This window comes from Pelophylax lessonae (genome assembly GCF_965119305.1).
Source record: "Pelophylax lessonae genome assembly, chromosome: 6".
Classification (NCBI taxonomy): Eukaryota; Metazoa; Chordata; class Amphibia; order Anura; family Ranidae; genus Pelophylax; species Pelophylax lessonae.
The window spans coordinates 31,503,753-31,516,759 of NC_138773.1; the positions used below are offsets into that span (position 1 = coordinate 31,503,753).

The 13,007-nt window shown below is 42.0% G+C and overlaps 2 protein-coding genes across 2 annotated transcripts in view; both read right to left on the reverse strand.

The window, feature by feature from the left end:
* LOC309557569 (uncharacterized protein) overlaps window positions 1-13,007 on the reverse strand; it is a gene marked incomplete at its 5' end in the record, with an annotated part of 604,667 nt that overhangs the window by 582,130 nt on the left and 9,530 nt on the right. The window lies entirely within an intron of this gene.
* The window catches only part of LOC309557570 (apoptosis-associated speck-like protein containing a CARD), a 34,446-nt gene continuing 23,628 nt past the window's right edge, over window positions 2,190-13,007 (reverse strand). Inside the window, exon 3 of the mRNA XM_082260357.1 lies at window positions 2,190-2,221. The gene's annotated coding sequence lies outside the window, so the exon portion shown is untranslated. The remainder of the gene's footprint in view (window positions 2,222-13,007) is intronic.

Sequence of the window (13,007 nt, forward strand, 5' to 3'; positions counted from 1 at the left end):
ACCATCATCAGCCCCCACACCCCCCAAATATAAACGTTGTTTACATGTTGGTAGAGTAACTCTTCCTCTATAGCAGGGGTCTTCAAACTATGGCCCTCCAGTTGTGAATGTCAGAGTTTTACAATGCCTCAGGGGATGTGTAGTTCTGCAACAGCTGACGGGCCGTAGTTTGAGGATCCCTGCTCTATAGTAACTCTTCTTTTTTCATGGCAGATAAATAATGGATTCCAAGCAGAAGCAATGTGCCGTCATTAAGTTATTGATGAAGGGGGGGTGGGGGGGTGCAGGCTGTCCGACATTCAGAGAAGGCTACAGAATGTTTACAGAGATGACACCATTGACATGAGTCACCAATGGTAAGACATTGCTCTTGTCAATGGTATCATCTCCGTAAATATTCTGTAGCCTTCTGTGGACCCTTCATCGAGAACTCATTGATGGTACATTTCTTCTGCTTGGATCCATTATTTACCTGCAATGAAAAATAAGAAGAAGAGTTACTATTGAGGAAGAGTTATTCAGAAATAGTGAGAAATGCGTTGCTGTTTGTGTCCCCTCTGAGGGGATTCACCCTATCTATCTGTGCAGGTCAGGGCCATCTTTAGTATTGATTGGACCCTGGGCAAATATTTTCTTGGGCCCTACCAAATGCACTTATCAAATATTCGTGGGCAGTGTGGGCACAAGGGGCTGCTGCTTTGGGCCCCACAACGATGGCTAGGCCCGGGGCAGCTGCCCCTTTTGACCTGTGTTAAAGACAGCCCTGGTGCAGGTGAATGTTGTAAGCAAGACAAAAACTGATGTGACCATTGTCATCAAAAGAGAAAAAGAGGACAAATATCCAGTGGGGGCATTTTTTATGGTGACAAATGTTCAAAACAGAATTTCCCATACTTGCCAACTGTCCTGTTTTTGCCGGGACAGTCCTGGCAAATAGGAGCCTGTCCCAGGTAATTTACATTGACCCGGCAAGCGGACGTTAATCCGGCTGCCCGTAAATGCCCGTTACGGGTAGCCGCTGCCTGTAAACAAAATGGTTGTGGGCCGACATAGTATAATTAAGTTTTATCATACTTATTTACACCTTGCACTTTATTTTTCTATGGTCACACCTGAGCACATTTGACACTTTAGAATTGCAGGGAATTGTGATGAGAATTTTAAACTTTAGGCAGAAGTAGTGCAGCTGAATGGGAGAATTATTCCAACTCTGCTACTTTGGCCTTAAGTTTGAAATTCCCTTTTCAATTCCCTGTAATTCTCTCTTTATTGAGTAGACCCTATAATCGAATAAGTAGGCAGAGATTAATTATGTGGAGTGGGCGGAGCTTCAGGGAAGTGGGTGTGGTAAATAATTGATAGCTGTGCTGCAAAGTGTCCCTGGAAATGTTTTTCAAATGTTGGCAACTATGGTATTTCCCCAAACTTTGTGGAGATTTCCTTTCACTTTCTGTTGTTTCTCTGGGACAAGAAGTGAATGATTAATCTGCCCAGTGGGACGGAAACAGCAAATAACGAAAACACAGGAATTTTAAACCATCTCCTACTCTATCCAAAACTACATAAAATAGGTTTTAACTGTAGATAGACTTTAAATGTTTTTTTGGCTGCAGTTCATCTTTAAAAAGGTATCTAAACTCTCAAGAAAGGTAATATATTGCAACTTACGAACCCAACACCCAATACCCTTCTCCCTTAAATAAGAAAAAAGATGTTGTGGTTTACAGAAGATAGCAGGGAAGGTGGCTGAGAGTTCAGTCTACATGAAGGACCCTTGAATTCTGGCAGGATCAACGGGAATTTTCTTGTACTTGCAGAAAATGTTCTTAGCCTGATAAAAGAAAACAAAAGCAGCCACCTCATCTATGGACTGGGAAGCTGAAATATATTACATTTTTGTTCCTGGGTTTAATAATCCTTGTAGATTGTGTTCCATCTGTGATGTAACTTTCAGAAACTGTTTGGGACTGCTCCAGAGCTTTGGTCAAGTGAGTTTTTTTTTTACTTTAGGATTTCCTTTAGGATTGCATAGAGTGTATGCTTATCAAATTCAGACCAGCCCCTGAGGAACGTGTAAAGTTTCTTCATCTGCTTCTGGGAAATGTTTTCAGCTAGTATGGTGTCATATAGTTCATCAGTTAGCAGACAACACAGCCTCCCACTGCCTCCCTTTTAAATGAGTGGTGCCTCTCCTGGGGCTCTGGAGCAGAAGGGGAGGAAGCTGTAATCCGAAAGAAAAATATTCACAAAACTTTACAAAACAAAGGTGATTTTTTGTGAGAATTATCTATTAGTGGTTTTACCTTGTTTGAATATTACACTGGAAAGAAATTGCCTTGCTAGTCCTACTGAAGCCCATTGTCTCCCGCGGGTTCTACATGGCGGGTTCTACACATTTGTAGGGGTTCTATCAGGATTGCACTTCCTATCACTTTACAAATGGGCGTTCTTGTCAAACCAATCTCTTAGCATTCTACGAGGAGGTGAGCTGTGAGCTAGATAGGGGCAGACCAGTGGATGTGGTGTACCTAGATTTCGCCAAGGCGTTTGATACAGTTCCCCATAAGCGCTTAATTTATAAAATAAGGTCTGCAGGCATTGACCGCAGGGTTGGCTCTTGGATACGGAACTGGCTAAAAGGGCGTGTCCAAAGGGTGGTAATAAACAGCGTATATTCAGACTGGTCTGAGGTAGTAAGCGGGGTCCCCCAAGGCTCAGTCCTAGGACCAACCTTGTTCAATGTATTCATAAACAGCATTGAGGACGGGATCAGTAGTTCCATATCAGTTTTTGCAGATGACACAAAATTGGGCAGGGCAATAACTGCACAGCATGAAGCAGATATCCTACAGAATGACCTGGACAAAATAATGGAGTGGGCAACGACATGGCAAATGAGGTTTAATGTGGAGAAGTGTAAGGTTTTGCACTTGGGGACTAAAAACATAAAAGCACAATACACGTTAGGAGGGGAACCCTTGGGGGAATCAAAAATGGAGAAAGATCTGGGAGTCTTGGTTGATGATAGACTAGGCAATAGCATGCAATGTCAAGCGGCAGCTGCCAAAGCCGGCAGAATATTAGCATGCATAAAGAAAGGGATGTATTCCAGAGATAAGACTATAATCCTACCACTTTATAAAACTCTGGTCCGACCACATCTGGAGTATTCTGTCCAGTTCTGGTCGCCAGTCCTCAGGAGGGATGTGTTGGAGCTGGAGAGAGTCCAGAGAAGGGCAACTAAACTAATTAGGGGATTGGAGGACCTTAATTATGAAGAGCGTCTGCAATTGCTTGATTTATTCTCCCTGGAGAAGAGACACCTGAGAGGGGACATGATAGCAATTTATAAATATCTCAATGGTGATCTCAGCACAGACAAAAAGCTATTCAGTCGAAAGGATTGCATGAGGACTCGAGGGCATACAATGCGATTAGAGGAGAGGCGTTTTAACCTCAGGCAACGTGGGGGGTTCTTTACTGTTAGGGCAACAAGATTGTGGAATTCTCTACCACAAGAGGTGGTTTCTGCGGGAAGTATGGTGGCTTTCAAAAGAATCTTAGACTTACATCTCAAGAATCAGAACATTCAGGGCTATGTGAGATGATTACAGCCACACACACCTACACAGGTTGAACTAGATGGACTATTGTCTTTATTCAACCTCACCTACTATGTAACTATGTAACACTGTATCAAGCATTTGTATGCACAGTCCCTAATGTCTGCTATCAGCACTACATAGCTTCAGTGGATTGTCTGTAGAAAAGGAGAGATCCCAATGACGAAGTTGCAGGCAGTATTGAAGATTTAATGAGGGATCCCAATACACTCAAAATACATCAATGGAATTATTTTAAAATGAATATACAGGTCGCTGGTTCTGGACTCTTTCTTTAAACATGTTAGCTGCCACAAACTTTTGGAATCAGAAACGTGAAAGAAAGGCTGACAGAAAAGAAATTGCTCAGATATTGAAATGGTGTATAGGGCTGACTTAATAATTTTGTGCCAAACCAAATTTGTAGCCAATCTGGGTGGTTTGCTTTGACTTTTGTCATTTAATAGTGCGTGGTGAGGGGTGTAGAGCCAGCCAGAACTTACTTTAAGAAGTTTGGGCAGAGGGGTCTAGTGACAGGTCCAACAAACCTCTGTACCATATGTTGGGCCAATGCAAAGTATTGCCTGGTTGAATAACACCATCCACCTCAATGGCAGTATAATTATCTGACCAGTACTGTCAGGGTTGAAACAGTTGGGGACTCCAACCAAACAGGGACAGGCTGTTATATCAGGGACAAGGCCAGGGATAACTGTCAGCTGAAGACCAGAGAAATGTGGTCACTGAACAAGAGGTTAGCACTTTCGCCTACCAACTCTGGGGTCGTTGGCTCAAATCCCAACCATGACACTATGTGCCTGGATTTTGCATGTTTCCTCCCACACTCCAAAGACATGCTGATAAGTTAATTGGCTTCTGTCTAAATTGGCCGTAGTAGGGACCTTAGATTGTAAGCACCATGTGGGTAGGGACTGATGTGAATGTGCAATATACAGTGTAGCCGAATAAACACAGAGTGTGGTTTGGGTTGAAAGAGTGAGGGACTATTTCACTTAGGACCATAATATTTCTGAGCAGTGTCCCTCAGGAGATGTGTGGGGATGCAGATTGCTAGAATAGGGCAGAAGTGTTTCATAGACCCATGCTAGTGGGGTGGGGTTTGTTATTGTGAATACCTGCATTCCATTGTCCTATTGTTCCTGTCTGCCTTGTAAGGTTATTATGGGATGTGTGTGTGTGGAATGGCTCGAAGAGGGAGGGGTTTTGGCAGAGTGTAGATCTCTGGTGTTTTTCAATAAACAATTCATTCTAGTTTGACTCCCAGAACTGTGTGTCGTCCAGTTACTGGGGGGGATTTTACCTTGGATATTTTAGTACTTCCTCAGCTTCAAGGATTATACAGCGGAGATACCTAGGCTGGGTATTGGAGCTCCGTTACATACAGTATCTCACAAAAGTGAGTACACCCCTAACATTTTTGTAAATATTTTATTATCTCTTTTCATGTGAAAACACTGAAGAAATGACACTTTGCTACAATGTAAAGTAGCGAGTGTACAGCTTGTATAACAGTGTAAATTTGCTGTCCCCTCAAAATAACTCAACACACAGCCATTAATGTCTAAACCGCTGGCAACAAAAGTGAGTACACCCCTAAGTGACAATGCCCAAATTATGCCCAAAGTGTGAATATTTTGTGTGGCCACCATTATTTTCCAGCACTGCCTTAACCCTCTTGGGCATGGAGTTCACCAGAGCTTCACAGGTTGCCACTGGAGTCCTCTTCCACTCCTCCATAATGACACCATGGAGCTGGTGGCTAGAGACCTTGCGCTCCTCCACCTACCATTTGAGCATGCCCTTAAGATGCTCAATAGGGTTTAGGTCTGGAGACATGCTTGGCTGGTCTATAACCTTTACACTCAGCTTCTTTAGCAAGACAGTGGTCGTCTTGGAGGTGTGTTTAGGGTTGTTGGCCCAGTCTTCAAAGGGAGGGGATCATGCTCTTCTTCAGTATAACACAGTACATGTTGCCATTCCTGGTTCCCTCAATGAACTGTAGCCCCCCAGTGCCAACAGCATTAATTCAGCACTAGACCATGACACTCCCACCACCATGCTTAACTTTAGGCAAGACACACTTGTCTTTGTACTCCTCACCTGGTTGCCGCCACACACACTTGACGCCATCTGAACCAAATAAGTTTTTCTTGGTCTCATCAGATCACTGGACATGGTTCCAGTAATCCCTGTCCTTAGTCTGCTTGTCTTCAGCAAACTGTTTGCGGGCTTTCTTGTGCATCATCTTTGGAAGAGGCTTTCTTCTGGGAGGACAGCCATGCAGACCAATTTGATGCAGTGTGCAAAGTATGGTCTGAGCACTGACAGGCTGCCCCCCACCCCTTCAACTTCTGCAGCAATGCTGGCAGCACTTGTACGTCTATTTCCCAAAGACAACCTTAGAATATGACGCTGAGCACGTGCACTCAACTTCTTTGGTCGACCATGGCGAGGCCTGTTCTGAGTAGAACCTGCCCTGTTAAACCACTGTATGGTCTTGGCCACTGTGCTACAGCTCAGTTTCAGGGTCTTGGCAATCGTCTTATAGCCTAGGCCATCTTTATGTAGAGTAATCTACATAAAGTAGAGAGTTCTTTGCCATGAGGTGCCATGTTAGACTTCCAGTGACCAGTATGAGAGAGTGAGAGCGATAACACCAAATTTAGCACACCTGCTCCCAATTCACACCTGGGGACTAACGAGTCACATGACACCAGGGAGGGAAAATGGCTAATTGGGCCCAATTTGGACATTTGCACTTAGCGGTGTATTCACTTTTGTTGCCAGCGGTTTAGACATTAATGGCTGTGTGTGGAGTTATTTTGAGGGGACAGCAAATTTACACTGTTATACAAGCTGTACATTCACTACTTTACATTGTAGCAAAGTGTCATTTCTTCAGTGTTGTCACATGAAAAGATATAAAATATTTACAAAAATGTGAGGGGTGTACTCACTTTTGTGAGATACTGTGTATATGTAAGCCAACAATACTATATAAGTACCTGTAATAAATATTACACTGAGCCCATGAGATCATTATAAATGGACACGATTGAGGGACCTGTCTACTTTAATTTTTATACATTATAATTGGGTAATATGATTTACCATTTTTACTCATGTTGGATTTCTGAATAAAAATTCTTGATTTTATACACTTTCTATCTTTTCTATTACTACTTTTTTGTTTTTCTGGTTGGCCTATGTCTAAAAAAAACCCTGTGGGACTTTTTCACTTTCTGTTGTACTATTTTTGGGATGTGGTAATTAGGGATGATCGAACAGTTCGGGTCGACCATCGGTTCGACCCGTACATTGGGTGTTCGAAATTCGGCCGAATTACGAACTTTTTGCGGTAAAAGTTCGGAATTCGGCCACCAGAACCGCCCAAAATGCAATGGGACAGGAACTGGGCTTTAAAAGCCCATGATTGGCCCAGAAACATCAGTAAAATGTGATTGGAGTGACTACGGGGTCCAGAGCCCAATGAGGAGTGAATACGCCCCCCGTACGCCCCCCAGTATATAACATAGCCCCGCCAAAACTCTAGCACTGTAATACACAGACTGTGGGAGAGAGTGGAAGCATTTGTGTTGCTCCAGTGTCATTTTGCAATTATTAGTGTGAGGAAAGGGATATGCAGTGTAGTTAGGGTACTATATACCACTATAGTTAGATTCAATAATCTAGTTTTTGTAGGGATAGCTTTAAGTCTCAGGGTGACCGTAGTGTAGTTTAGGGTGACCTGACTCTGCCATGTCAGGGTGACCGTAGTGTAGTTTAGGTGACCTGACTCTGCCATGTCAGGGTGACCGTAGTGTAGTTAAGGGTGAACTGACTCTGCCATGTCAGGGTGACCGTAGTGTAGTTAAGGGTGAACTGACTCTGCCATGTCAGGGTGACCCCACTATGCAGATTCTGGGTTAGGGGTATACATATATCCATATATATATATATCAAAAACGACAATTTTTAAGAACTTTTTTTTGCCTGATTCATAGTCCCTGGGGCATGACTCAGAACCCTAGGCACCTTTTAGGGGCATTTATTGGGTTTTAGGGCTTCAAAATGGTGTTTTTTGATTCCAGAAGTTCGGGTCCCATTGATTTCAATGGGGTTTTGGAATCCGAACCGAACTTTTGGGAAATTCGGGTGTTCTGGTCGAACCAAACTTTTCAAAAGTTCGATCATCCCTAGTGGTAATGTGCATCTATTAGCTAACTACACCAACCTATCTGCATTTGTTAAGTCCTATAAAAAGAAGCCTCTACTACAAAATAATTGGTGAAAGGACCTACTCTTATATCACTCACCCTCTGCAGTAGGTTGTGGTTCCTCCTTGGGCTTCTCTGTCCCGCTAAAACCTCTCGCTGAAAAAGAAAAAAAAGAGAGAAGCACAGGCATTAGTTTCTCTGCACCGGCATGCTATCTTATGCTATCTGACACCAGAATTTTCAATTGTCAATACACAATTGTATATGCTTCATTATTTATACAGTTTAGCAGTGCAGAGATTTCTGATGTGCCATCTTTGCCTTGGTAAGGTAGCTGACTACCAGGTAAACTCACATCTAATTGGCTGCATTGGGTATAAGATGTCATCATTGTCCTCTTGCAGGGCCATACTGAATAAGACCTCATGTGCACCCATTGGTGGATATATGTTGCCCTCTATAAGCAGTCTAGACTTTGTGGGTGCTACTTGGACATTATGTTCCCAACTGCCTATGGCAGCACCTTTAAACCCACTTTGGGTTCCAAGATGTTAGCCCTGCATCTGTTCTGTGGCCTCCTTGTGCCCCTGTGATGTCACATAATGTTATGTAGTGTGAATTCCCAGCTTCTGATTGGACAAGAGGAGGGGGGGAAAGCTCACACAAAATAAAAGTACACCAGTTACAAACCAAGTGAATAAAAAAAAAAAAAAAAATATTGAAAGAAAAAACACTGTAAGTGGGTATTTATCCACTTGAAGTCCAGGCCTTTTTGACACTTAGGCTCGGGTCACACTATTGCGATGCGGGAAGGCTGCGAATTCGCAGCCTGTTCCCGCATCGCACACGCACCCCCGGCAGTTCACACTGCCATATGCGATACGCTGGGGGTGTCAATGTAATCTTAACGACACCCCCAGTTTGATCGCATATCGCAGTGCGATCGTGCAGTTCGCACAGGATGGGATCGCACAAGTGTGAACCGCTGTGCGATCCGATCCTGATGCGGCTGCAAAAATGCCTCCTGTGCGTGTTTGCACCGGGTGCGATGCGAATTTAGCCATACAAACTGTATGGCTGAAACTCGCACCGCACAGCTGATCGCATGTAATGTCGGAGCAGTGGGCTCCGACATTACATGCGAACCCGGCACTCGCATCAGTGTGAACCGGGTCTTACATGTAAAAAACTATTTTTTGCTAGAAAATTACTTAGAACTCCCAAACAGTATACTGTATATATATTGTATATATTTTTTTTAAATTGAAGGCCCTAGAGAACAAAATGGGGAGTGTTGCAATTTTTTATGTCATACAAACAATTATTTTTTTGGCAAACATACACTTTAATGGATTTTAATGTACAAAAGCACAATATAATACCCGATTGTTGGGTAAAATATAAAAGATGATGCTACGCAGAGAAAATAGATACCAAACATGCCACACTTTAAAATTGTGCACGGCCCTAGAAGGACGACAAACTACATACATTATATTATTCTTTGGAAGTGATTTAAATTCTAATTATACATGTTTTTTTGACACATATATATGTTCATTTAATAGTGGGATCCATACTTACGCACATTTTCTGAAGAAGCCGTCTCTCTGAAACCGGTCAAAATGTTCTAGCGTAAAGGATCAATTCATGTATCATGTTTGTACTTGGCATTTACAATCAGCTCGTTTTGTCTACATATCTGTGTATCTAATTTTAAATGTGATACGTTAATAAAATTTATATATATTTTAACATGATTTATCCGTTATTGGATGTATTAGTACAAAGCGTAAATATGCACCCATTAAAGTCCTAAGAATATTTCCCTTCTCTTTTTGATAGAGCTTTAACCACTTTACCACCGGAGGATTTTGCTGTCTTATGTCTGGGCCACTTTTTGCGATTTGGCACTTTGCGAATTTAACTGACAATTGCGTGGTCGTTCGACGCCGTACCCAAACAAAATTTACGTCCTTTTTTTCCCACAAACAGAGCTTTCTTTTGGTGGTATTTGATCACCTGTGCGATTTTTACTTTTTGCGCTATAAACAAAAAAAGAGCGTTTATTTTGAAAAAATAACAATATTTTTAACATTTTTTTATATGAAATTCCCCCCCAAAAAAATGTAAAAATCAAATTTTTTTTAATTTTTGGCCAATTTGTTTTCTGCTACCTATGTTTGGCAAAAAAAAATCACAATAAGCGTATTTTGATTGGTTTGCGCAAAAGTTATTGCGTTTACTAAGTAAGGGAAAGATTTCTGTCATTTTTGGAGTTTTCTTTTTAACGAGTAATGGCGGTGATCTGCGTTTTTTTTTCGGGACTGCGACATTGCGGCGGACAGATCGGACCCTTGACTGACATTTTTGACACTTTTGGGGGTACCAATGACATTACTACAGTAATCAGTGCTATAAATATGCACTGTTACTGTAAAAATGACACTGGCAGGGAAGGGGTTAATTTTATTGGAGAGGGAGGGGTTAATGTATGCCTGGTGCTTACTGACGTGTGTGGGGGGAGGTGAGTGAGTGACACAAGGACAGATCGCAGGTTCAGCTATGCTGAACCCTGCAATCTGTCACTGTTTGTCACTTAGGAGATCCGCCTGCTCTGTTTACACAAGCGGGCGGATCTCCAAACTCGATTCCCCGACGATCGGGGAAGAGCTGCAGCAATCACCGCCACTCCTCCCCTGGCCCGACTCCTGCTGTGACTGAAAACAGCGGGAGCGTGCCTCCGGCGGCGCGCGAGCGCCGCCTACAGGGGGAGGAGTCCAGCGACGTAGGTCTACGCTGCTGGACGTAATCGAGCCACTTTGCCTGCAGTACAGTCCCAGTGACTGATCGGCAAGTGGTTAAATATCTTTACAGGTTACCAGTTTAGAGTTACACGGGAGGTCTAGTGTTAGAATTACTGCTCTCACTCTGATGTTTTCAGTACTTTCTCACATGTGTGGTGTCATCGCTGTTTACATACTGACGAAGGACTGATGAGTAAGTTTGCCTTTCCGTGCGGGCATGGGGGCATGGGGGCGCTTTAAAACTTTTTTTTATTATTTATTTTAATAAAAAAATGTTTTTATTTTTACACTGTCCTTTTGAAAGAAATTCGTATTGCTTTTATTGATATCACAAGGAAAAAAAACTTCCCTTGAGATAACAATAAGCAGTGACAGGTCCTCTTTAATGTTACAGCTGAGGTCTGTTAGACGCCAAATCTCTCCTCTGCCCTTAAAAGCATTGGATCAATTTTGGATCGGTTCAATCTGATGCTTTGTTCAAACCAGTAATGGCTTGTTTACAACCAGCGAAACCAAAAAATGACGAAATACTTGTCGATTCCAGTTTCATAGATTGTAGAGATGATCAGGGATGTTCCAGGCCAGCTGCAGTCCTGGTGGGACAAGAGAGCCCAGGAAGGTGTCAGGATGGGGGACCCCCTTCCACCGCCTTTAAAAGCAATCCAGTGACTAATTGTTACCAAAAACAGCACCACGGGCTGCAGGCATTATCCTGGTATAAAAACTCAAAGTGGGCGTGAAGTGGTTAAAATAACTGATTTTTCTGTTCTTTACTTGTATTTTGTAAGATGATTTAAGGGTCTCTAAATAAAGCCTTTTATGCATTATAACATACATTTATGAAAAGTATTCCTTAACCTCCCTGGCAGTCTGATTATGTCAGGATTTCTGTGCTAAAAGTGGTAAATTTTTTTTGCATGGAAATCTGTTGTTTTACATTTTAAAACTCACCTTCCTCGTGATCCTCCGCTGTCCTCCCCCGCTGTCCTCCCGCGTTGCGACGCAGGTGGGGTGGAACCAGCGGCAATTAAAAAATGCAGTTTAACCCCTTGATTTTAACATTTTTTGCAAGCATCATCTGTTCCTCAACAGTTAACCATGTAAGTGTTTTATTGCATTTGTAATTCTTTTTTTCAACTGTCTGTTATATAGACTGGCACAATTGTATTCTATCTTACAAATATATGATGCCTTGATTACATTCTATATTAACAGAATACCACTCAAAGCCACCCCTGAGGAAGAAGCTCTACAGTCTTCGAAACGTGTCGGGTTTTGGACTTTGTATAATGTGATTGGTTACTGTTATGGTATAATGTCCTATGTTTGCAATTGTTTTTAACTCAAATCTCGTGTTCAATTTTTGTTTAATAAAAATATTATAACTATATTTAGATTTCTATCACTTTGTGCCTAAAAAATCCCACCCCAGGGGAACCCCCCAATTTTTCTTTTTAAAAAAATGTAAATGCACCAAATGAGATGATACAAAGCTGTGATCCTAATGGATTACACTGTATTATCCCATCTCACCACAGGATTTCACCTGGTGACTTTTCCAGTGCCCTGCCTGTGCTTTTACAGTTCTTTGTGCCTGGAAAATAGAGAACGACCATGGCGTCCAAAAAGCGTTCTTTTTGTGCAAAAGCGCTTTTAGACGAACTGGAAAACAGCGACAGCGAAACGGAGTTACTTGAAGAACTGTGCGATAGCGATTCGTGGGAAAATTGGTCATTAGGTACGGAAAGTGACGACAGCGGCGGTTATGGTGTGGTGAAGGCGGACGCCGGATCTATGTGTGGAGCACTGGGAGTACCAACGTTTTATTGTGGAAACTTGTTTTGCCAACAAAAGACTGAACTGAATAGACTCATTTATTTCATGAGGATGTTTTATGATTAACAATATGCATGCACATATTGAGCGCTGCTGAATGCTATTTGTGCTAAATATTTAATTTTTTAGTATTTATTGCATTTTATTGAGGTTTCGTAATTTTTACAGCGGCTGCTATCAGTGAACTATATGATGTTTTAAATTGATTTTAATTATTTATGGAATATCTCTGATATCACGAGCGCTGGGCGAGTGTTTGAAGTTTTCCCTCAACCACTTTTTTCTGCTTATATTTCTCTTCTTCTTTTGGTTCTGGAATCACACTCTGGTTACTCACTTGATGACTAGGCTTTTTTCTGACACTTTTTATTTACATGTAACAATAATTTGTAGCTAGAAAATTTCTTACAACCTCCAAACATTTTATAATTTTAAAGCAGAGACCCTAGAGAATAAATTGGTGGGTTTTTAAATTTTGGTTCTAGCACAGCTTGCCTGTATCTCAGAACGTAATGACAGGGGAT